Source organism: Ptychodera flava, chromosome 4 (genome assembly GCF_041260155.1).
Source record: "Ptychodera flava strain L36383 chromosome 4, AS_Pfla_20210202, whole genome shotgun sequence".
NCBI classification, from domain to species: Eukaryota; Metazoa; Hemichordata; class Enteropneusta; family Ptychoderidae; genus Ptychodera; species Ptychodera flava.
In genome coordinates this window covers 24665919-24689843 of record NC_091931.1, presented here as the reverse complement: position 1 = coordinate 24689843, position 23925 = coordinate 24665919, and the positions used below count along the sequence as shown (strand labels likewise).

The following is a 23925-nucleotide window of genomic DNA, read 5'->3' as shown; positions in this document are numbered from 1 at the left end:
ACGTTTGCAGGGAGACCAATAATTAGTGGCTGCTCCAGTCCCACTAACAGAATTTCAGAATTCCTGGATTACTTCATAAAACCACTGGTCCAGCAACAACCGTCATATATAAAAGACACAACAAACTTCATACAAGAAATAGAAAAAACAAATGTCCCCCAACATGCATTTCTTGTAACACTCGACGTGGTGTCGATGTACACAAACACAATTCACGACGAAGCGATTCGGCTAGTCAGTGAAACATTAAACTCACAAACCTCGCTTCAAACAAATTACAGCATCAAAAACCACCCATGGAAGACTTAATAGAAATGCTTTCACTAATTCTAAAACACAACAGTTTGAATTTAACAAGCAATATTTCCGCCAAACCGTGGCTGCAGCATGGGATCGAATGCCTCGCCAGAGATAGCAGACATTGCTATTCGTGAACTTGAAAAGAAAATAATCGTAAACAACCACAACAACATGCACTTCTTGAAAAGATTCAGAGATGATGTCTTTGCAATCTTTCTGGGAACACAAACCGAACTCACTAACTTCATTCAAAAAATCAACACAATGCACCCAACGTTTAAGTTTTCATACGAAAACTCAACACAACAACACAAAAAATTACATTCCTAGATGTAGTAGTTTTCAAAGGTGCAAGATACCACAAAGAAAATATCATCGACATCAAAACACATACTAAACCAACAGACACATTCCAATTTCTACATAGAGAATCGTGTCACCCGACAGCAACATTTAATGGCTTTATCAAAGGTGAAATCCTTAGATACGCTCGCACTTGTAACAACAATGACGACTTTACTAAAAAAGTCGCTTTCTTTAGAAACAAACTACTCGACAGAGAATACAATAACAATAAAATCACGAATATAACAGATAAAAATAAACCACAGTATTCGTAATACACTAACAAACTGTACAAGTACACGTAAAGAAGCAACAAACAAACTCATCTTCAGTACAACATACAGCCCTTAAATAAAAACAAAAGATCTTAAGGGAAGTCTTTTGAAACATTGGGCTAAATTTGGAGAAGGACTCAACACTAAGGAATCTATTCCCAGAATCACCAATCATTGCTTACAGGAGAAACAAAAACTTAAAAGACACACTAGTCAAAACAAAATTTACAGAAGTAAAGAAACAAAAAACAAACAAACCAGACCACCAAACGGACTCACAACGAGACCCAAACATTGATATTCTTGCCTCGCTATTCGAAGAGCAAGACCACTAAAATACATTAAAATAAATGTTCACAAACACAAACTAAAGAAAGAATCTACATTGCGACTGATGAGAAACCACACTCGGATTTCGAAACGCAAGCGTCAAAGGGCCACTCTATCAACTTTGTAACACCATAGGTCCGGCTGCGTCTCGCCATAAGCTTTCCCCACACAAACAAAACATTACCGTACACACTAATCCAAACTTCCCTACAAATATCCGAGGCGAAACAAACATTTTCATTAACACAAACAATCGGATAAGAATGTAGGAACACATTTTTGAAACGAATCAAACACAAACTCGACACAAAAACGTTTTAGATAGATAGGTGGGGAGCCTTTTTCACACTTTTTACATTTTTTCTTGAATGTGATCGTATTTCTCAAATGTTACGCGGAAAACACGCTTGCACAAGCAGTCGCCATTGTTGTTTAATGACGTCATGAAATCACGCCTGATTTAAAACTTTCCCAGCCAATCTCGCGGGATTTGTTTTCAAGGTCCAAAAAAAATAGGGTCGGGTTTGAACTAGGGTAGGTCGGGTTACCGGAAACACACAATTTTTGTTGGCCTTAATATCGCATAACAACTATTAAATGGTTTTGAATATTTGAATTTACATACATTGCGCATGCCTTTAAGATACATACCTTAAAGGTCATAGTCGAATCTTTCTTGCAATGTCGCTCTAGTAGGTCTTCCGAAACTATACTGAAAACGATTAAAAACGCGCGTAAAGTAATAGGAAAATTAGGACATTCCCAGCTAATGACCTTCGCCCTATATTGTTTGATTCAAACATGAGTTTTTCTGACCGGTATTTGAATTCCATACGCGTGTTCAGAGATATCCGACGATCCAATTGCTTTGTAATTTCCACCCATGTCACGAATGACTCATATGTTTTATTCATTTCAACCACTAAATATTATATTTCAGATTATTTACACCAGTGGTTCTTCTTTACATGCCCAAGTGACCAAGGATATTTTATACCTGCAGAATTTGTTCCAACTAGTAATATTACCAAGAGGTATAGACTTTCTTTCCTTTTTTCATCGCATATGTTTCCTTAAGATCTGTCCGTCTTTTAATCCTGAGAAATGATTTGAGAACGTATTCGTTTCTGAGACCCCCTTGCAATTAACTCAGAGAAACACGGGGACACGGAGAATGTCGCAGTATGAAGGTACTTTTGTTCATGGCTTTGTAAATTTTTATTTATTTATTTATTTATTTATTTATTTATTTATTTATTTATTTATTTATTTTGCAAGAAAGACAATTGTCAAGTCCCAATAAGAATGCCACTCTCTGCTTGTCAATACGTTTAGATAATTTTTGGGGGGAAATTTTTAAAAACCACATTCGATTTCAAGTTGCATACTGAACGTTTAAACGTGTTCTCTGTTAATTTGATTAAGTCAGAAGTACTCATATGTTTAATGCAACTATTACATCTGGTGTAAGATGGCATAAACAATCTACAGTTTTCCATGATTGTACGACAACGTCTATATATTAAGGTCATATTTGAAGTGATGCAACGTACATAAAATTCTAAGACTTATATTCTTCTCGTAGCGATGCACCTTGCCCATAAAAGGATTGTTTTCTCGCAAAACTTTGTCATAATAAAAAGGTTTATCACAATTAATTATATGACTTTCAGGCCACCACGTTGGCGTCACTTTGCAGTGGTGGTGCCATTTAATCATTCTCATTTGATGGTGTCCGACGGGAAAGAAACGGTTTTTAGCTCACGTGTTCACACGCGGGAGTTAATGTCGCAGAGTCTGTCTATCTGTCTGGCTGTCGGCGCCGTATCTCAAGAACGGCTCATCAGATCAGACCCAAATCTGGTATATATAGTCAGTTTGCAAATGGCAAGAACTGACTAGTTTTTGGAGGGTGTGGCTTGCATATTTTATTCTTATTTGTATAATTAATGATTGTGGAAAATACGGATACACATTTACAACAACGGCAGCACAAAATTTGATGAGAAATGTTACAAATGTTGATCAAATTAGGCTATATTAGCGTTGAAGATACTAGGGGATGAAATGTGAGTTAATAACTAGTTTGAATAATTAATGAATTTTCTTAATTAGGGATATATCAAGATTGACTTTATCAATGTTCTCAAAACTTGCTGTGTACATCGAAGTACTATGATATAACATTTCTGAAAGCCATTAAGCATTTTAACTGATATGTACGAAACTTGGTATTCACATTACGTATACTAAAACACATTATTGAAGGTCAAAAACGTGCAATGTACAATGAAGATACTATGATATAACAATAATGAAAGTTGTTCAGCATTTTGAGATCAGCTTATTACTAATTTGCGTATTTAACGAACTTTCCTAGTTAGACATGTATATCTTAAAGGCGGAGCCTCCCTTTAAAAGTGCGCAAGGCTATGGCGGCGTTCATTGTAAGTGGACACCAAACAGGCAACACTCGGGCACACGCTCCAGAAAATGCCAATTTTTGGTTTATTCCGGCCGCAAAAAACGCAGACAGACTGCCAAGCGGCCAGCGCAAAGTTGCTGCCGATCGAACTCTGTGATTATGTTCAATTCTAACGAGATTGGAAGACGATTTTTTTAGGAAATTCGAGCGTTGGTGGTGGGGAATCAATGACCGTTGGCGATTTGAACCGACCGTCAATCAAACGCTTGTATAAACTCTGTTTGCAGGATTAGCAAAAGGTGACAAAAGGTTGAGATCAGTTTGTGTAATTAATGTTATAGAAATCAAACATCGTACTGGCCAGGTGTTTGACTGGGAGGAGAACTCCACTAATGCGAAAAACTGGGATTGAAAATTGCGGCTTTAATTAATTTTGATCAAAGTTTACAAAATTTTGTATGTAAATAAGAAACCCTAAAGTATAACATTAGCGAAAATCTTCTAGCATTTTAACCACAGATAATTATAATTTCTATATTTGATAAATTTCCTAATTATGTACAAAGTGTACGGAACTTGCTATTTACATTACATATACTATGATATAACATTATTGAAAGTCATTAAGCATAATTACTTCAGCTATTAGCAATTTGCATATTCAACGAATTTTCTTAATTAAGAAATATACATCTGAATATACTATCAAATTGATGGAACCTGCTCTGTACACCGGAGATGCTAAAATGTAGTATTCATGAAACTTGTGTTAGCATTTTTACACCAGCTAGTAACTAATTTGCATATTTAGCTTACTTTCCAAATCTGGGACATAAGACTGGACGGGCTATGTAAGTTTACGAATATTTAGAGGTTATTACCCAATATCGCCTGTTCCTGTGTCGTATCAGCATGAGTGTCATTTGTGCTGCGTCAGACACGAGACGAAGTCGAGTGTCTGACGCAGCACAAATGACACGAATGCTGATACGACACAAGGAACAGGCGATATTCGGTAATAACCGATTATCATATACCCATGCCCATAATTTTAGGGAATTTTTACTAATAGAACGAAAAACCTTTAATTTGAGGCTTTACTTATTACGCCTTGCGCATAAATATCAGAATGTTTATGTGAACAGGCTTCATTCATAAAGTATACGACGAAGATGTCAACATCACGCGCGACATCGCTGCAAGTCGTCCATATCTCAATGAAACCCAAGAGAAAAGACACCGGGATACAAAAATCGTCATACAGAAGAAACATTTTAAGGTGCAATATGCTATTACAACTGTAACCGATCAAAAACTGCTCAGCTTTAAATCTATCCAGATTTCGATCGTCGTACGGCACGGAGCTCGCGCCGGAGAGGGGACGCCATTTTGTTAGTTTACCTTTAGAGTTGCCATGTCAACAGTGTCGTCACACGCGCGACATCGCTGTCACGCCACGCGCTCACTACCTGTTCGGTGGAGACTGTGCACAGTACCGGCGCCGTGCGAACGGCAGAATGTTTGCTATAACTTGACCAAAAAATACCATGGGAAAACATTTCAAGACTCAACGTGATATTTCCGTATTTTGCAACCAGAAATACCCGTGTTCCCGAAGCCCTTCAAGTTTTTACGTCGGCGACATCGCTTCGCAGGCGGGGAGCGGCAGCCATTTTGTTGTTTACGTTGTTTACCAACAAACTGCTAATGTAGTTCGGGAAAACTCTAAAACTGATGACGTTCATCGTGCATATCTCGACGTTTACCGTGAAATATCACGGCTGATATTTTACGTTGAACGTCACTAGGATGTAGCAATATGGGCATGGGTATATGATAATACTATTTATACTAATGAGACAATCATATTGAATCAGTTAAGACGTTTGCATTTGTAGTCATCTATTTCATGATTTGCAAAGCTAATATGCTTTCACAATGTAGCATATCAATCTTGAAGGAAGGACTTGACGGAAGACAATCACGTTTGCTATATAAAGTGGTTATACAATGACAGTAGTCAAAGAATTTAGTGTTTTGATTTGCTAACTATATATATATATATATATATATATATATATATATATATATATTACACGTAATGACCTTTGGAATTAATTTGTGGTGAATATTGTTCATGATGTTGATCATATTAGTTTCAATGAAGTTGCAAACATTGGCAACAGTTTTAATATACAGACAACGTACTAGTATACTGAAACACATGAGCATTTTCATTTCACATCTGGTATTACACTGTATGCAGACGATAACATCTGACCTGGCTGAACTCCTCTTCAGGCCAATCATAATACTTTTGATAGTGTACCGAGAGTCACGGCACTTCGCAGTGATATTTGGGGAAATTCTTGCTGATGGTAAGATAATAGTCCGGCATTCTTTTATAATAGATATTTTGAAGTGCCCGGACTCGATTGGACATACACATATTGACCACGGTTATCTCATAGAACGACATGGTGCCCTCGTTATCATCGATAAAACATTGAAATTACCGTGCGGTGGAAAGATCAGGCAATGGCGTTTCAATATTCCATTGAAAGATGGAACATCAGTCACCGTACATCCGGGAATTTACCGTCGGGAAAGCAGTGATGTGTTTACCCTTATTGGACAAAATGATATCACCCTAGAAAATGCAACACCTGCTGAAATTGTCATTGACGTTCCGCAGGAGGATATGCTTACATTTCAACCTGGAGACTTTAGATGTAAGCTTCATTATATTTCATGAAAATGTCTTTCGGGCCAGAGGGAAAACATTTTTCCTCGTTTTTTTGTTGTTGTTTTTTTTTTTGGGGGGGGGGGGGGGCAAAGTACATAGGCGGTGAGTGATTTTTAGGGGACAAAGCCCTATGGGGCTTGTCCCCTATTGTATTTACTCTGGATCACCTTCTTCTTCTTCTTCTTCTTTTTTCCTCTTCTTCCGACATTTCTTTGCAAAGCTAGATCTCCGATACCGTTGCGCGCAGCCTTTTCAAATTTGCAGGGCATATTAAGCATACTGGGTACTGGTGCACCTGACCCTTCATATTTTGATTGGATACATGACCTGGCTGTTATTAATTATTAAAAATTTTAATTTCACCTAATTTGCATAAAAATTGAAATATCGAAAATCTGTTAAGAAACTTTTTAGACCATACTACCTACATGCTACATACGAAATTTCAGGAATTTTCACCTTGCCGTTTATGAGAAGAAGACTTTTAAAATATTATTTTTCTGATTTTTCAATAACCTTTGACCTCCCCTATACCTCTGCAGCTAAGCTATACAATGGCTTATTCTGGCCTATGTGAGAGTCGTGGGGGGCCGGGGGGCTAGTGACTACTGAACAATGACCTACAGGGGATCAACCTGCAAATCAATATTTTGAGGATGAACTTGACCTATGACCCTGGCATGTTTCTCTACCACATTGATTATGACATATGTAATTCCAGCCTTCAAACTAGAGCTAGAGTTCTGATTTTTGATACACAAGGACATCTATCAGTGTTACGGTTTTTTAACAAAATGTCACATGACCAGCTCATCCTATACCTCATTGATTATGCACATATCTAATTCTGGGCAAGCCAATAGAGCTGGAGGTCTGATTTTTGGTATATAGTGATAACCATTGAAAACAATTTTTTTCACAAAATGTCACATGACCTTGATGACCCTTGACCCCAAATATACATATCTGTCCATAACTCAGTAACCACAAGGGCTACACCCTTCATATTTGGTATGATGGGAGACCTTATTGTACCATATGCCGTACCTCATTAAATATGCACATATCTAATTTTGGCAAGGCATAGAGCTAGAGGTGTGATATTTGGTATATAGGGATAACTATGGGATACAATTTTTTTGACAAAATGTCATGTGACCTCGATGACCTTTGACCTCAATATACATATCTGTCCATAACTCAGTAACCAAAAGGGCTACACCCTTCATATTTGGTATGATGGGAGACCTTATGGTACCATAGGTCATGCCTCATTAAATATGCACATATCTAATTTTGTGCAAGCCAACAGAGCAAGAGGTCTGATTTTTGGTATATAGGGATAACTATGGGATACAATTTTTTGACAAAAAGTAACGTGACCTCGATGACCTTTGACCTCAATTATAAATATCTGTCCATAACTCAGTAACCACAAGTCTACAGCATTCATATTTGGTATGATGGGAGACCTTATGGTACCATAGGTCATGCCTCATTAAATATGCACATATCTAATTTTGGGCAAGCCAACAGAGCTAGAGGTCTGATTTTTAGTATATAAGGATAACTATGGGATACAATTTTTTTGACAAAATGTCACGTGACCTCGATGACCTTTGACATCAATTATACATATCTGTCCATAACTCAGTAACCACAAGTTCTACAGCATTCATATTTGGTATGATGGGAGACCTTATGGTACCATAGGTCATGCCTCATTAAATATGCACATATCTAATTTTGGGCAAGCCAACAGAGCTGGAGGTCTGATTTTCGGTATATAAGGATAACTATGGGATACAATTTTTTTGACAAAAAAGTCACGTGACCTCGATGACCTTTGACCTCAATTATACATATCTGTCCATAACTCAGTAACCACAAGGGCTACACCCTTCATATATGGTATGATGGGAGACCTTATGGTACCATAGGTCATGCCTCATTAAATATGCACATATCTAATTTTGGGCAAGCCAACAGAGCTAGAGGTCTGATTTTTGGTATATAGGGATAACTATGGGATACAATTTTTTTGACAAAATGTCACGTGACCTCGATGACCTTTGACCTCAATTATACATATCTGTCCATAACTCAGTAACCACAAGTTCTACACCCTTCATATTTGGTATGATGGGAGACCTTATGGTACATAGGTCATGCCTCATTAAATATGCACATATCTAATTTTGGGCAAGCCAACAGAGCTAGAGGTCTGATTTTTGGTATATAGGAATAACTATTGGATACAATTTTTTTGACAAAATGTCACGTGACCTCGATGACCTTTGACCTCAAATATACATATCTGTCCATAACTCAGTAACCACAAGGGCTACACCCTTCATATTTGGTATGATGGGAGACCTTATGGTACCATATAGGTCATGCCTCATTAAATATGCACATATCTAATTTTGGGCAAGCCAATAGAGCTAGAGGTCTGATTTTTGGTATATAGGAATAACTAAGGGATACGATTTTTTGACAAAATGTCACGTGACCTCGATGACCTTTGACCTCAAATATACATATCTGTCCATAACTCAGTAACCGCAAGGGCTTCACCCTTCATATTTAGTATGATGGGAGACCTTATGGTACCATATGTCATGCCTAGTTAAATATGCACATGTCTAATTTTGGCAAGCCAACAGAGCTAGAGGTCTGATTTTTGGTATATAGGGATAACTATGGGATACAATTTTTTTGACAAAATATCACGTGACCTCGATGACCTTTTTTCCATAAATATACATATTTGTCCATAACTCAGTAACCAAGAGTCCTATACCCTTCATATTTGGCACGATCTTAGACCTTATGATGCCACATGCAGTACCTCATAATTGTGCACATTTCTTATTTTGAGCTAGCAATAAACCTAGTGTTCTGATTTTTTGTTGACAGATGTAACATAAGGAAAGAAAGTTTTGTTGCAAAAAAGACATGTAACGGTAATGACCTTTGCCCTCTCTGAATACATTTGCCTTCTTTTTCCCACTTAAGATTGCTTTGGCCCGGCATTGCTGCTTGCAGCTATATTTTTATATTTTCTTATGAACCAGCAACGTCTTTCACTTTGAGGAGCACACTAGCTACCTTAATAACTACTGCGTCCTGTTTTTAAGAGCATCAATATTTACTCTCTCAGATTGTAAATTTCTCAATGCATGCAGCACTTATTTCAGGCAATCCTATGTTTAGGGGCCAAAGCCGACCGGCTGGGCCCCTATTGGTTTTACTGGAGTTCAACTTTCTTCTTTTTAGGGGCCGAGCGCCCTCATCGGCGAGGCCCCTATTGGTATTGCTCAAGTTCTACTTTCTTTAGGGGCCGAGCGCCCTCATGGGCGAGGCCCCTATTGGTATTGCTCAAGTTCTACTTCCTTCTTAGGGGCCGAGCGCCCTCATGGGCGAGGCCCCTATTGGTATTGCTAAAGTTCTACTTTCTTAGGGGCCCAAACCGACCGGCTGGGCCCCTATTGTTATTGCTCGAGTTCTACTATTTCCTCTTCTTAGGGGCCGAGCGCCCTCATTGGCGAGGCCCCTATTGGTATTGCTGAAGTTCTACTTTTTAGGTGCCCAAGCCCAAGCTTGGGCACCTATTGGTTCGTTGGAATTTTTAGGGGACAAAGCCCTATGGGGCTTGTCCCCTATTGTATTTACTCTGGATCACTTCTTCTTTTTCCTCTTCTTCTTCCGTAAATTCTTTGCAAAGCTAGATCTCCAAAACCGTTGCGCGCAGCCTTTTCAAATTTGCAGGGCATATTAAGCATACTGAGTACTGGTGCACCTGACCCTTCATATTTTGATTGGATACATGAACTGGCTTTTATTAATTATTAAAAATTTTAATTTCACCTAATTTGCATAAAAATTGAAAGATCGAAAATCTGTTAAGAAACTTTTTAGACCATACTACCTAGATGCTACATACCAAATTTCAGGAATTTTCACCTTGCCGTTTATGAGAAGAAGATTTTTAAAGTATTATTTTTCTGATTTTTCAATAACCTTTGACCTCCCCTATACCTCTGCAGCTAAGCTATACCAATGGCTTATTCTGGCCTATGTGAGAGTCCTGGGGGCCGGGGGCTAGTGACTACTGAACAATGACCAACAGGGGATCAAACTGCAAATCAATATTTTGAGGATGAACTTGACCTATGACCCTAGCATGTTTCTATACCTCATTGATTATGCACGTATCTAATTCCAGCCTTCAAACTAGAGCTAGAGTTCTGATTTTTGGTACACAGGGACATGTATCAGTGTTAAGGTTTTTTAACAAAATGTCACATGACCAGCACATCCTATACCTCATTGATTATGCACATATCTAATTCTGGGCAAGCAAATAGAGCTGGAGGTCTGATTTTTGGTATATAGGGATAACTATTGAAAACAATTTTTTTCACAAAATGTCACATGACCTTGATGACCCTTGACCCCAAATATACATATCTGTCCATAACTCAGTAACCACAAGGACTACACCCTTCATATTTGGTATGATGGGATACCTTATGGTACCATATGCCGTACCTCATTAAATATGCACATATATAATTTTGGGCCAGCCAACAGAGCTAGAGGTCTGATTTTTGGTATATAGGGATAACTATTGGATACAATTTTTTTGACAAAATGTCACGTGACCTCGATGACCTTTGACCTCAAATATACATATCTGTCCATAACTCAATAACCACAAGGGCTACACCCTTCATATTTGGTATGATGGGAGACCTTATGGTACCATATGCCGTACCTCATTAAATATGCACATATCTAATTTTGGGCAAGCCAATAAAGCTAGAGATCTGATTTTTGGTATATAGGAGTAGTAAGAAATATTTGGCCTTTGGGATAAATCTTGTTTTTCATACAAAACATCTTGTTTTTCCTACAAAACATCTTGTTTTTTTAACACAGGGAACTCCCTCTTTACACACATGCGCGTAAGAGGGAGTTCCTGAGTCAGCGCTAGCTATGACTGTACCTAACATCAATATATACTAAAAATAATTCCCCAGAACTGCTCCAATATGCAGTAACCCCCGGAGACGGAACGGGCTTTGTTATTGATATGGCTAACAGATGGTTATCTAAAAATAATCCAGTGTGGTATGTATAGACATGAAAGCTGCTGGTAGGTCACCCTACATGAATTGAGGGTGACCTCACGTACGTTGACAGTCGGCACTGACGTCACTCATTGACAGATTACTCATTGTAATAGCTACCGGAAACTGACGTCAGTGTTTCCTGGTATTTCAACATCTGTATAGAAAGAAATAGCCACATTTCAGGACGGAGACTCTTCAACACAGACTGGCACTTTCAAGCTCTAAAGATGGATTGGAGTCCAGCAGCTCTGAATGAGCGAATTAGGAGTGTGTGATATAGTTATTGGAACCAACACTGAAAGAACCGGTAGAATTTGAATGGTTGTTATATTTGATGACCAGTGGATCCATCCTCTACAGTGCGCAGCTACATACCCTACCGGAACCGTAGGGATGTTGCGCAATACCCCTATCGGGATGTTTCCAGAAGGACTTTCCAGTGGGACTTTCGCAATACCGTTCTGGTTGCTTAGTAACTTGTGATGTCATGATTGAGATGAAACATTCTAGGTTTCATATCCATTTAATCCATAATATCGTAGGTATCGGTTCCAGCGGCGGACTAAATCCTTCTTGTTTTTGTAATTCTAATGCCTGCTTGAAAATGTTCTGAATAAGTTCTGACCCGTTTTCTGTTGTTGCGCCTTTTTCTTGTATTTGTGTAAGGAGCTGTTTATATTGAACGTAATAATGTTTATATTTCTCTCTTCTTTTTGATACTCCCGTTTTCCCTTGTATTACATCAATAACAACACCTGGTATAGGAGTTAAAGCTAAAAGAACTGGAACTGTCGGAATTGCTGCTATTACAGCAGAACTTACAAGAATTCCTTTAGTAATATTAAGAGCCATATCAATTCGACCCATTAATTTATAACTGCGACGATATGCAGCGCTAGTTCTTTCTATGTAATCAGCCAATTGTTCAACGCTTTCAACAACTGAGATGTGCATTTTTACTGTATATGTAAGGGATGATAAAAAATAATTGTAGTAATATAGAAATACAATATGGCAGAAGGAGGAGAAGAAAATATACCACTCCAGGATTTCGATGATGCAAATTTAAATGATGATGACGCTACTGCTGAAACATTCTTTATAGACGATGATAATGCCCTTGCAGAAGCTGATCCTTTCCTTGCTAGCCCAAAGGTTGATCTTTTGGATAAACTTAGAGTAGATAAAAAATTAAGTATGATTAATCAATTCTTAGACTATAATAAAATTACTGATCCGGATGCACTAAATGTATTGGCTATGGATTCTGAAATTAGGGATGGAAAGCTGTATTATAAAAACCTCAAGCTGTCTAAAGATAGAGGAGGTGGATTTTATAAGCTCACCACATTAATGAGAGAAAAAGGAGGACATGAATTTATGAGAGATGTATTAGGAGGTCGCTCTAGCGCAGAGCCCGAATATGTGAGTCGTACATTGTATTCTGAAGATGTGAAAAACGATAAAATACCGGCTGAGAAGATGACGCCAGAAGACATGGGTGTATACAAAGATGAACTGACATTCTTACGACAAGATGCTTCTGGTAATGCAGATAAAATACAAGCTTTTGAAAATAAAATCGAACAATGGAACAATCTAAACCCAGAATATAGAGCTATTAATGATGAATTAAAGATTGCGAATATGCGTATTAGCGACCTTAACAATGAAAAAGTTAAAATAAGGCTAGAGAAAAGAGAAGTTGAAAAACAGTTAAAGGAAATTCCTAAAGATCACACCCAAGCAAAAGAAAAAGCCGAGAAACTACTAGCTGAACTCATAACAAGAGAAGCTAAAATTGTTGATCGAATTGAATACGAAAATGGTAAGATTAGCGGGGCACGTGAAAGTCTGGCTACGACTAGGTCTCTTCGTGATGTAATTTCAGATCCAGAATTGTCACTCAGGCTGAAGCTGACAGAGTTATTTAAACGAAATGGTATAACAATCGCTGCAATACTGACTGCCCTTGGAATGGCAATATCAACAATTGCCCTGGCTGTAACTAAAGTAGGAGGAGGGGGAGCAGGAACTGGAGCAAACGCAGGAGGTTCAGGTCCGCCCAAAGTATATACAAAAGCGAAAGAAATTGTAAAGCAATTTGGCGAATGGTTAAAAACATTGGCCGCAAAAAGTGCTGCTGCAATACCAGGTTTAATCGGCTCCCTTGTCAGTTTTCTATTAAAAACAGCAGGATCGGTGGTCGGATTTGTTGGAGAACAGCTATGGATATTTTTAACTGGATTAACATTAGTCATTATAAATAAAATTATGTATTAATATATGGCCCCCTACGGAATCGACATGTTTGGTGAAAAGAATATTGCAAAGTTTCTTTCTAAAAATAAAGACCTGTTTGGTTTCTCTGTCGAATTGGAATGGTGCAAACTTCGGCGGGTAAATCGCCATATCCTTCGAGCAAATCCAGGTGTCCGACTCAAAGATGATAATCTGTATCATAACATTTTAGCTTTCATTAAAGAATGTCAAAAGACTAACTTCTTTAAGCGACTAGAATTCATAAACGTCTTTCAGGAGATTGACAATGATGAAATGGAAGTCCAACATTTACAAGAATATTGGGTTCTTCGATTGATTCGCGACACAGGCAATCGATTTATCTTTCAGGCAGACGGAAATATTTACGTAAAGATGTGATTAATTTTCTTTTTTTCTTCTACTATATACATTACACAAAATGGGGTACGATAGATCATTATTACCGACTTTCAGCAACCGAATACCGAAGGAACGAAGTCAGAAAGAACTCATCATGTGATTGCTCATAATCCAACTGTGGCAGATCCAGGCCAGACACTTAACATACGATGTCCAAAGTTAGAAAGCGGAGTAGTACTAGTTCCAGATACTTTCGACCTGGTTTTTGATCTCGAAGTAATGGGAGATGAATATAACCGAGTAGTTCAAAATGTTGCAAAAAATTTGGTGGAGCGTATGGTTCTCAAATTTGAGGGTCAGCCACTTTTCAATTTGAACAAATATAACCTCATTGAATGTTATCGCGATCTCTTCAAACATAAAAAGGAGAGATCGAACATGACACTGTACGGAATTCAGAACGAAAATCTAAGAAAATTAAGAAGCGGTGCGACCGATGCAGATGCCGCCGTCGTGAACGATAAGTTACTTTTCGACACATATAAAACAAAATATGCTATTCGTCTCACTCACCCCTAATAACAGGTCATGGAGTTGCATATCCAAAAGCGTTAGGGAGTCATATTGAATGGGAAATTACGTTGGCACCCGCCTCCCAATTACTTGTTAGTAATCAGGTTGTTACAGCCAATTATAAATTAAAAAACATTCAAATGGAATACGAAACAATAACTGACCCCGAACTCGCGGGGTCAACTGCTGGTTATTACAACGGTGGAAAAAGTTACCTTTACGAGCATATACATTATTCTAGAATAATCCCATTCAAAGAATCGGACACGGTTATCAATGAAAATATAAATGTACCACGACGTAGCATTAGAGGTATCGCTATACTCTTCACTAAAAATCAGAATCAGTCAGAACTGAACAGTGAACTTTTCTTTAACCCATCCATTGAATCTGTGTCTGTAATGATTGAAGGCATTGCAAATAAAGTGTACGCTCAGAAGATGATACCAAGACAATTTTGGCGAGAGGTGCGACGGTATTTTGCTGAAGATAAAGATTGGTGTGAAATTGATATAGATGAGGTTGATTATTTGAAGAATAAATTTTGTCTGTTTATCGATCTGCGTAGTTTTAAAGATATTGAGTTTCATGGAAATGGTCTTAAAGTAATGAACACAAAGGATGGAATTCAACTTGAGATCCTGAAGAAAGATGCCTCGTGGGGTGGCGATGACGCTCACAATGATAATATATTTGCCCACGTTTATGTTATTAGCGATGCCCAGGTATCTGTTGAAAATAGTAGATTAAAGTCTTTACAATTTTAACCATGACCCGTCATTCCTATCGGCCGTGTTTCTGCCAGCCATTCGCCCGTGTTCAGATTGTATAACTGCACACGTTTGATATCATTTGGCGCCATCATGATTTTACTACGCTTTTCACTACGGATTTCTCCAGCCTTTTTCCGTACAAACTGTACAAACTGTGCCGGCTCGGGCTCCTTCCCAGTTTCAAATAGATCTTTATAATCTTCAAAGTTCAAATGTTTTCTAACACAAACATCTTTCACCCCTTTATTTTTTTTCGTCTCGGAAACGGGAGTTCGAAAAGCATACACTTTCGAGCGTATGCCGACAAAATCAAGAATAGGTTCACCATTCAACTCATCTTTAAATTTACCTATCACTTTTTTATTAATCTTCGGAAAGTTGGGCCCACTCATCCCACTAGTATCATATATAGACTTCTCACCATTCTTTTCAACATCTTCTCGGACTATATCATTGAAAGTTACGTTCGGATCCGGGATCGGTACACTGTAAACAAAACTGTCAGTATCCATGTAGGCTAATCGTATTCCAGGGAACCGCTTTCGAAAGTAATTGTAATGCGTCTCATACATAAGCAGCTTAGAAAGTTCCAGTACTGCCGCACCAATGAAAACTGGTTTTACATATCTATGCTCATCCGTTTTCAGTTCCAGTAGGGCACTGTCGCAGGAATCGCCATCCTCTTCGGAAGTTATGAAAGTTATATGTTTCGTCTTTGGATTATACTTCTGAATCTTTTTACGGCCGCTATCCGTACCGTTCCAGTCCGAAACAAATCTAAAGTCTCTGTACTTTCGAACATCTTCTATTGTCTTACCGAACATTGCATTATTCATCAGCTTATAGAAATTCTTTTCAAAATCTGTCTTCCCGTTTGCTCTCATTTTAGTGTTAAAGTCAATATATTTCGCGAGACATGGAGCTTCATCGAAAGCAAGCACCCGATAAATCTTTTTCAATCTCATTCCCATCCGAAGATAGAATTCCAGCAACTTGTAGTGTAAGACGTATCTCTCTCTGTCCAACACACTTGTAATCAGTCGAGTGCCCTGCCTCGGAAAATCGAAGTGATGCGGCGCTAATGGCAAATCGCTGTGTTCTTCATGTAATTCGGCTGGGTATTCTAAGTCTACTTCTAGAAAACTTGGTGGAAAGGTGGCGCCGGGTCCCCACGCCCCGCCAGCTCCGCCGGCTCCGCCTCGGCCCCCTTCTTCCCATTCCTCCCACTCTTCCATCGTCATCCAATGAAGTCCGCCCGTAGGCATTGCCTGACTCATTGCCCAGCCGTAGAGATTGTTTGCATCGAGATATTTTATTTCGGACAATGGTTTATCCGGATCCCAGTTCCCACCTATCTCATCTGTTGCATAAGCCGGATGATTTGTCTTTAAGTAATGAATATTACACTGGCTGATACCGCCTCGAATCCCCCTCTGTACGAAATTCATCTGCTCAGCATCTTGAATGAGCCCAAACTTATTACCCGTGTAAAGTAACATAGCATCCCATGTCAAGCCGGGCGCCGACATATAGTGGGCTGGATCTAACTTATATGCTTTTAAACATGTGTCGCGGAAATTTTCGAATATATTTGCAAGAAGGAGAACGTCAGTCTCGCAATAGAATTCCATATAATCACGAATCGTCTTACACTCAACTTCGTCCCATACTCGCAATGCATGTTCGTAATCAGACTCCGAAATCCCCTCTTCCGTCAATTCGCTATAAAATTCCCCCCTCTCCGGGAGCTCCTCCTCTCCCAGTCTGTCAACCGAGTCTAAATATTCGTAGGGGAAGAAACCTTTCGCCCTTTGAATGTCCGGGTACGAAAGTGGTACCGTCCACCCATCCTCCGGCACAGTTTTTGCCAACTTCGCCAATGACCCCATCATCAACTGAGCACTGTCCATAAACTTTATAGAAAAGAAACGTTTCTTTATCTCCCTCTTCCCATCAACAACAATTGAGGCGTGAAAAATAAATGTTTTCGAGAGACCCATAATTCCTCCATTGCTCGTCTTAGCTATGATTTTAGGCTCTGGTCCGGGACCATCATCTATTTCATGTAATTCTTTCAAAATAAAAGAACCATCGTATCCCTTGAGGTTGTGAAAGTAGATAGGAATGGTTCTCGACGGCCGGCATCCCTCGCAATAGAAGGTTGCCCCCTCCCTCGCTACTCGGTATCCTGCCGGCTCTCCACATGCAATACAGACTGGATTGTCGTAATTAGAAGGATCTTTCATCGGTATTATTTTCCAATAATACGATTTCGAATAATACTCGGCCCGTTCTTTCATATCCTTTAGAAATTCTGTAACACAGGAGAGACCTGTGAATGTTCTTTTACCATAAACTTTTGGCCGCCGTTCCGAAGGGGCCCACCCCCGTTCCACCATAACATACGAAAGACAAATTGGAATATGTCGACCGGTCCCCTTCTCAATAATTGCCTCAGTATCTGCATAGACGACGTAGGGGGCGGGGACCTTCTTCCGATGTCCTTCGAATTGACATACTTCCTTAGGAAAAACTGGCTGGGCGTCGTCTGTTCCACAGTATACCTGATGTTTTTCTAATTCTTCTGTTGACTTAAAACCTCTTTTACAAACCGGGCAAATACACTTCCGTCTGTGCTCATTCTTTCGATTAGTATGAGAATTAAGAAGACGATTTAACGAAGTAATTGGCACGAAGTGACCCCGGGTTCTTCCCTCCCCACCAACTATCAGTAATATATTTGCTACCCGTCCCGCTCCCCCCTCGGCTCTGCTATATAACACAGTTATGTCTGACGGGTCGGGATCGGACTCATAGATCTGAAACACTTGAAGTTTCGTGCCCGGATTTTGCTGCTCGAAGCGCCTGAACACAGTCAGATCGGCGGGCGTAGGAAAGGGAATACCTTCCAACAGTAGTCAGCCATAAATGGGGCGTACGTATTCCATTTTCTCCTTACCTGACCACCCTCTTTTCACGAAACTCGGGATCGCTCAACTTTATACTTGCTACGACGGCATACTGAAAACAATTCTCAGCCCCCACCGGTAGAATAAGATCGCTAACACAATGCTTATTTTTTAACCATCCGGGAAGTTGAATCCGTTCCGGGCCAGCCCCGAGTAAAACTTCTACTAGAATTACTTCAAAATTAAGTATCTCCTCGAGAACGAGGCCAGAACCCTCAACATTTTCAATTGTTTCAAGCATAAGGTCGTAGCGATCTATTAATTGTTGCCCCACATCCGTCCCTCTTACATCTTTTGTGTATGTATCTTTTAATTTAACATGCAATGTACGATTTTGTGTATTACCAGTTTTCGGATCCGATAATTTGACTTCCATTTCAGTATAAACAGAGTACATCTTTCCCCCTTTGACCATACCTTCAATATCCACCAGCTCCCCGATATCCTTGACTCGCTTGACTTCAGGAAATTCTTTTCGTAAAACTGCTCCCTTGAATGCTGTATGTAATCGACGGGCCATCTTTATGATATATACTATCCTAAAAAATTTTAAAATGAAAAAATAATTATTCTATGATAGGTCATCAAAATCCACTATAATATTTTTGTCAGCATTTATTGTTTATATATCTCACCTAATCTTTCTAAGTCGACTAGTTCTTCCGCATCTTGAATTTCTGGTTTATTAGGCGCAGCACAAAATAACCTCTCAACAGTGAAAGAAAGAGCACGCTTACTTAAGCGCGGTTTAAATGCTAAGAATTCTATCTTACTACCTTTCCTGATATTACGAGGTACAATAGCAGGATTTTCTCGGACTGGCAATGGACTCACTGTTTTAAAAGCACAGTCAATTTCTTTAACCATATCAATACATGTAGCGAAATCAGAAGCCCCTCTTTTAAACTGAAATTTAAAATACGCAACTGGCTGCGCCTCGCTCCCTCGCTTCTGATACACTTTAGATGGATTGTAAAATCTGCAGGTCGTTCCGATAGGATTCCCTTCGGTGACGGTTCCGTTAGTATTCTTGGAGTGAGCGGCCAGGCTTGCAGCATAACTTTTAGCAGTAGATGCATCGAAACTTTCACCTAGGGTACGGAATATTATTAAATCGGTAAACTTTTGAAGACTCGGTTGCCAACGGACACACACCCCATCGCATGTAGCAGGATCTCTAGAACCGTACTTAGGTCCGATGGGGAAAACCACTTCTAGCTCACTGTCTACGTATATGAAAGGATCTACCAATGATTCACCAAATATGAGTTTGCCGTCACTGATTTGAATATTCTCTTCTCCGGTTTCAAGTATTTTTATTGCAGTTGAAATAGAAAGGATTGTCATTGTCTTATCGTATATATCTTAATAAAAATAATTTAAAAAAAATTTTTCTATGATATAGTATCACCAAAATGTCATACATATTCATAAATGGACCAACTGGAAGCGGTAAGAGTTACGATGCAGTAAATTTGGCGGCGACTCACGTACCAGAATTTGACACTAGTTTTTCCAGCAACATTGCCGACTTTTATAATGGGCGCCACGTTTCGATTGCCGATTTTCAGAACCAGTTTATAGAACATACGCTTAGTTTACAATGTCAGGCTGGGAGGGAGGGGGAGGGTCTCCCTTCGGAACGCTACATTATTTGTGACTCTTCCATAATTCAACATCTAACTTTTTCTCGAATCCGGGGCGTGGCAGCGGAAGAAAAAAAGATTGTTTCTAGAGCATTTGACCATTTACACAGTTTCATTATCATATTCAAAGATATGTCCTGGGATTATTGCAGGCGGAATGTGTTGACTCGAGCAAGACAATATGAAATAACCGCCTTAAAAGAACTAGAAGAGATTCACAACAAGTTCAAACAGACTTTCTTAGAAATTTGCCACGACTACAGACTTCCATGTTTGGTAATTCGGAACGCTCTTACGCCTGAAGTTCTCAAGAATATACTTAATCCAACAATTGATACCGAGACAGTCGGGCCAGTAGAATATCCACGAGCTTTTGACTTTGGAATTGCATGGGGCAGCGGCAGCCAAGGATTTTTAATAGACGGTTTCAGCAAGGAGGAACTTGAAAAAGCGTACTTCCCACCTTGTGAAGAACAACTAGAACAACCTCGAGTCTCACTAAAGAACCTACACAAACTTCTTAACGCTTGTGAATCTGTGTGTGCTTATAATGCTCCGTTTGACCTACGAGCACTTGACATTATGAAAAGGGGGGACTTTGAAGTTACTTGTCTATGGCTCATGTCAGTTGTGTACATTATACTTCAACCAGAACTTATCGATAAAGCTGAAAAAGGGGGACTCGAAAGAACGGACTGTGGTAACATGAGAAGTCGTTTTGAAGATCTTGCAAACTTAATATGTTCAGGAACTGAGATACCACCTCATCCACATACTGCCGAAAAAGATGCAGTAAGTGAACATTACTTACGACAGTACATGATAAATACTTGGCCAGGTGGTTGGAAGAATAATGGTAAGCTGTCACTTTCAGCTTTCAAGAAATTAAGACTTTTTCCATGGTACTTACTGAATAACTTTCGTAAATACTATCGTTAGTACTTGACAAGTACCAGCACAGGAACTTACGAAGTACTTCGTAAGTACTTGACAAGTACCAGCACAGGAACTTACGAAGTACTCCTTCGGAACGTTACGAAGTTCTAATAACATTTTCCTCCGGCTCCCAACTATTGAAACTTTCTGGATAGCCGCGCCATTTTATCAGATAATATTTCATTCCTCTAATTTTTTCGTCTTCAAAATTCGTTCTACTCTGTACAGCTCGTCGGCTCCCCGTTCCGAAAGGGCGCTCTGAAGTTCATCGGAGTAGAAAGTGCCGAGTATTTCCTCTCCATTCAGATCTTTTATTTTGTAAACTGGTGGCGTTCCCAGTCCAGCCGCATACACAACTTTTGAAACTACGAAAATCTCCTCTGTCCAATTTGGTAAATATCCTTTCTTAAAAGTGGTCTTGTATTTTGTAATTCGAACCCGTTCTCCCGGCTTGAATTCAGGGTCAACTCCCCCGGCTGCCAACTCAGGACCGAATAGTGTATAAAATGCCTGCCAATCGTTCTCCTCTGTTACGTCCCTGGGTTTCATTTTGATACTTCCGTGTACGGTGTTATTGTAATTCTCAAGAAGTTCTGGTAGAATAGAAAGCCATTCTCGTGTCTGTTTATATGTAAAGTATTTCCACATCATCGTCTTAAGAGTCCGATTAAAACGTTCAACGACGCTAGCTTTTTTGTCACTGTAGGTGTGAAACCAATGAATGCCTGACTCCTGGAGCCACCCCTGCATTTTTCGGTTAGTAAATTCCCGCCCCTCATCTGTCTGAAGTTTGTCGGGCCTTCTCCCGGATTTCTTAATCACGTCTTGTAGTGCCTGCAACGTATCATCAGCCGTTTTTGACTGTATCGGCCTGGCCCATGCATATTTGCTTAGCACATCTATTACTGTTAGCATGTATCGAATGTTACGGTTCTCTTTTGCGAATGGGGGAGGGAATTCCACGAGATCCGCTTGCCATTGAGAGTCTATCGATGTTACGAAAACGCGCCTCCGGAACGCGCCACGAGTACGAGGGACCGGTTTATGTAGATTATAGGTTAGCTGAGTTTTTAACCAGTCCTGCACCTCTTTCTTAGTAACGTGGAGTCCGCTGGCCCGTGCTGCGTCATACAATTTTGTACACCTCCAAATCCAGTTTTCGGGTTATAATATAATTCTCTAAGAGTTCCTTCAGCTTCCATAATTGCTATATTATACGAATAATTTTATGCCGTACGGATGCTGAAAATTAAATACTAGTTTACTGAATTGTATCCTTTTCAATTGCTTGATTAGGCCCACGGCTTCCCGTTCTGTCATCTCCATTCCATGTTCTTTTATAATAGTTTTGTTGTCTATCTTGTTCGGTGTGTAAAATAGTACTAACATCTTTATGTTTTCCCTGAATGGTTACTAATACTAGTATATTGCTGAGTCAGAACCCAGACAGATAGTCCGTAGTGTCTTGCGCTGAAACCAAGTTGGACTAAAACATCACTGCGCTTCTTCATATCTTTGGACCAGGCGCAGTCGTCGAGTACTATTAAAGTGTTCGTGCCGGCCCATTCGTCCCGTACGTAGGTTAGTGTATCATTCACAGCATCGGGTCCGACCGGAAACACGAATACGTTGTCATCGGTGAAAATGAATCTTCTATTATACGTTTTATTAATCATGAATGTTGGGCAAATGAATATCACATATTCGAATTTCCTTAAGTACGGACCAGTGAGGAGATCCAACATAAATTCTGTTTTGCCAGAATCTGTCGGTCCATTTATAATCATGTTGAATGGCGGGGTAGCGTATATTGACATTTCCTCTGGATCTATATATTGTAAATTAATGAATCTCTTCTAGTTCTTTTAAGTTACTGGTTCGAGTTAGATGAAACATAATTTCCAGTCACATCGACAGCATCTGAATGAACTATATATTTAGTGACTTTATTCCAGTACCTACAATAGTAATGAATATGGCTAAAGATAACAAACCAATTTTGCCGAATTCGTGAATAGGGTCTGCGGTGAGTGTTGCAGATGCTGCCCGTTCCGGGGGGAGGGGAGGGGAGGTCCTCCGACTCGTATCAGTCGCTCCTTCGGGCCCTCCGGAGGGCTCGTCCTGCCACTTCACGGGATCCGGACCCCCTCCTTCCATCTCATGTATAGCACTTTCTCGAACTTCCGTGTTTATATCACCATTCACCCCGAAGGACATAGATTCTGTTGCGTATTGCAATTCATTATTATAACCCGAGATTGCCGGGCCCGAAAGAATGACCATCTCAGACGGTAAGAGAAGTAAATTTGGTGAGACTGCCATATCAAGTTTGACGCCAGTATTCATTATTGTGTCTTGATATCGCCTATAACTAATTACTTTGTCGGTATTACGAATTTCATCTTCGAGGAGAACACCGAATTCTTTTCGGACTTGCTCTGCACTGCCAGTATCACCCACTATTGTACTGCGAATATTAGCTTGTGCGCCGAGTATGCAATATACGTAGGCTTCAAGACTTTCATTGAGGCGGGCTAGGCCAGCCTTTGTTAGACCCGAGTCTCCCTTCAGAGGAATGAAACTATTATATTGTCCCTCCGATCCATCATTTCGGAAGAAATAGTAGTGCGGTCGTTCTTTGTCGGGCAGTATATGTTTTTTCTTTCCAAAAATTGTATGTGTATAGAAAACGCCTCCGTCGGCGGAGAGGAAAAAGTCATGACCGTTGTATATCGCTTTTGGCTGTCGAACAGGCCACGATTAGTGTAATATTCATATCCATAACCAAGACCTTTATTTTGACCTTTTCGATAACGAAAGTCGGACTTCGTTGGACTTATATTTCCA

General features: G+C 39.6%; 1 protein-coding gene across 1 annotated transcript in view; it reads left to right on the top strand.

Moving 5' to 3' along the window:
- The window catches only part of LOC139131254 (uncharacterized), a 283792-nt gene that overhangs the window by 97119 nt on the left and 162748 nt on the right, over positions 1 to 23925 (top strand). The window lies entirely within an intron of this gene.